Here is a 3,395-nt window from a genome sequence, read left to right as displayed (position 1 = left end):
AGTCTAAGGAAGGCAAACTAGCTCTATCATGGAAAAAAAATGTTTTGTGTACAACTATCATTTACTACTGTGGTTCATTCATAATATTCTACATAAATGCTGTCATAGCAAATACACCCTGAATGGGGTGCGGAAAGAAAGCAGAGCGGAGAAAAGGGAAGGAGAAAAGAACTGTCAGAGTAAACAAAAACAACTTAGTCTTGTTTCTGCTTCCTGCCAAATTGTCACTTTGATAGCACAAACATCTGCGCAGGATGTAAATAGCATTTCCCAGAGGTCAGTCTGTAGTTTAACAGAGAGAAGTTTAAGTACAAGAAGCAACCTGCTCCTGGAGACATTGGGGATGTGGCTGCTGTGACACTTGTGTGTCAGTAGGGGGCCAAGAGCAGAGAGGCTTTGTCTATGCTCAGTGTTCTGACCTGCCAACAGCTGAATGGTGAGCAGCCTAATATTCCCTGTAAAAAGCAAGTCTGAGAAAACCACCAGTCCGGGCCCTTGTAGGCCTTGGGGGATGGGGAGAGCAGACCATGCCCAAGTTGACTCCTGCCCAGTGTTGTAATGTATAAGCCGGGCATAGTGCTGCTCCTGAGATGATCAAAGACACTCAGAGACCCTAGAGACCCTAGTCTGCCAGAAGACCAAGTAAGTGGTTAAAAAAAAAAAAAAAAAAAAAAGAACAGAAACAGAAACAAAAGGATATGAGCACAATGAAGGGTGGCAGAACTGAAGACTAGTAAGAAATAGCATGATATAAGAAGGTAGTGGTGCTACCTGGACTATGGTGAAATTCCGGCCTGTCACTGGGACCATGTCTGGGTCCTTGGTCCTGCAGCAGCAGGGTTGTGTTACCATCAAAGGCTAGATAGAAATTCTTAGTCTGGATACCACCCAGGACATGTTGAATTGGCCCCACCCCTCACCTGGGCATGCTGAGAGAGTTGGCCTGAGGGCATGAAAGCAGAAGAGCTGACTCTGCCCTTAGCCAGATGCAGTACTTGGGAAAGCAGCCCCCAAACATTGCATGAGCTGTGAGTGAGCCAGCTTCAAGGATATGAACTTGGAAAAGCTGGCCATACAACTCATCTCCTGTGTGGCAGCCAGGGCAAGGAAAAGATGACCTGCCCATCCCTTACTTCCTGCTACCTATGGAAGGCTAGAGAGCTGTCCCTGTCCCTCACCTGCTGCAGGACTCAGGAAATCAGGCTCTGCATCTCACTTGGGCAGCTTATTAATAAATCTATCAGGTCTCCATCTCATTATTTGGAAGCTGGAATGAACACAGAAAAAAAACCTCTTAATTCCAATAATCTATACATTTTTGAAGCTCTACTTCTGTTTTAATTTTTAAGGGGCATTTGTATGAATGTTACTCTATATACTCTGTATACTAAAAATGACTGTTACCTCGTGATATCTTTTGTTTGGTTAGTTTTTGTGATTGTTGTTTTGTTTTGCTTCTAGGAACTCTTTTAATTTAAAGAAATGAAAAAATTGTATTAGTTCTTGGAGAGTTCCATATACCCTCTTTTGACCTTATTCACCTCAACCTCAACTCACTGTGTATCCATAACAACCACTTTTTTTTTTTTAACTTTTAAACTTTCAAGACAGGCTTGTGCTGCATAGAGATTCTTGGAGGTGTGGTCTTTCTAGTGAAAAAGGGTCTAAGTCTAATTATCAGGGTCTGATCTTAAATAGCACTGCTTTTTCCTCTTCTACAACTTAACAACTGTCAATGGCTTGATTGCTAGGTATGAGATTTGAACCCAACTCCCCTCTCCAAACTGTGATTGGTTTTGTCTGGGCTTGCATAAGTCTTATGCATGTTGCCCCAACCATTGTGAGTTCATATGTGTAAACAGCCCTGCTGTGTCCACAAGAAATGGTTTTTAAAACTTCTGACCTATTTTTCACAGTGATCCCAGATACTTGGTTTGGGGGTTGGGGGCAGCAGCATAAATGTTTCCTTTAGGGCTGAGTATTCTGCAAGCTCTTATTCTCTGTATCTTGACTAGTAGTGATTCTCAGTATAAGTCACCATCTACAACAAGTAGAATCTTCTCAGATGAGTGTTGAAAGACCCGTTTATCTTCATGGATAACCAGTAAATTTTAAGGAGTCAGCTTACTGCTATGTCCTTTTAGCAGATTAATAGTAGTAGGCTCCCTGCTAGGGCCTATGCTCGGTCTAGCTCATGATAATGGTGAAAGTTATTGATTTCATCTTGAGAGACTTTAATAAAAAAATTTTAGGCTTTTGTACTTAGGTACAACAAAATTTGATAGTATACTTTATTTTCCACCTTCAACTTCTCCAACAACCTCTTCAAACTGGTCCCATTACAAGCTTCATGTATTTTTCTTTTTTATGACACATTAAGCCCATCTAGTTTTTCCTGCATAGGTAGGTGCAGGCCATCTGCTAAAGCATACATAATCTACCAGTGACCACATCCTCAAAAATGAAAATACTTCTCCAACAATGACTAACAACTGCCAGTAGTTTCTCAGTTAAGGCGTATTGCTTTGAGACCTGCCCGCATGTCTCTGACAGAATTTTTGTACTTTAAATTTATGCAGTTCTTGTGCAAGTAACCAAAGCTGCTATGAACTCATGGGCATAATAACCATCTCACATCCAGATGATAGCATTTTATAACAATTTTCCCCATCTTCTGACTATTACGATCGTTCAGTCCTCTTTTTCCACAATGACCACTGCACATTGGTTGGGAAGAAAAGACTTGATTAAGGTGTCCAATTTAAGGCTGAGCACTCACATTCACTTATTCTCATAAGTTTGACCAATTATGAGTCAGTTTGTACATTGACTGTTACCCTATGCAACGGGAAGCTTCTATAACTAAGGAAGGAAACACAGAAATTTATAAACATTAATTAATTAATTTACTAGGCAACTGACAAAATAAAAATAACCTGTCCTAAGTCTATCCTAAGGTTTGATGCCACGACCCAAGGGCATGTGACCTTGTAGAGTATTGCGCATCAGTCTTCTCTAAGAGATAAATCACATCCAATCCAAATTAGGCTACCTGATAATATAAGAATCATGCCACTATTGTACCTGAGAGTGAATCTTGCCTAGTAGGTTAGTAGTAACAAAGAGGTTCCATAACGGGGTAATATCATCTATGTTTTGGTTTGTTTGTTTGTTTTTCCTTCCTCTGCAGCCTTCACAAAACCATCTAACACCATGAAAGCTAATCGCATTAAAGGAGGTTTCTAGTTGGGTTAAGACTGATTTCTCAATATCCTATAGCCAAATTGCCTGCAGCTTTAGCAACAGTGTCTTTCAGAGTATATATGGTGGATCACATTTAATATGAAAGAAAGGAGGGAGATGTATTTGGAGTTAAAGGATTAAGCAGAATTATA

At 40.4% G+C, this 3,395-nt stretch overlaps 1 non-coding gene across 1 annotated transcript; it reads left to right on the top strand.

Annotated features, from left to right (window-relative positions):
- The first annotated feature begins 321 nt into the window (after positions 1 to 321).
- LOC132648848 (small nucleolar RNA SNORA17) lies at positions 322 to 453 on the top strand. Its single transcript, XR_009587248.1, has one exon. It is a non-coding gene; the product is annotated as a small nucleolar RNA SNORA17 (small nucleolar RNA).
- Positions 454 to 3,395: the final 2,942 nt, after the last annotated feature.

This window comes from Meriones unguiculatus, chromosome 17, assembly GCF_030254825.1.
Source record: "Meriones unguiculatus strain TT.TT164.6M chromosome 17, Bangor_MerUng_6.1, whole genome shotgun sequence".
Lineage (NCBI taxonomy): Eukaryota > Metazoa > Chordata > Mammalia > Rodentia > Muridae > Meriones > Meriones unguiculatus.
The sequence above is the reverse complement of the archived record's forward strand: the minus strand, read 5'-3'. Positions and strand labels throughout refer to the sequence as shown.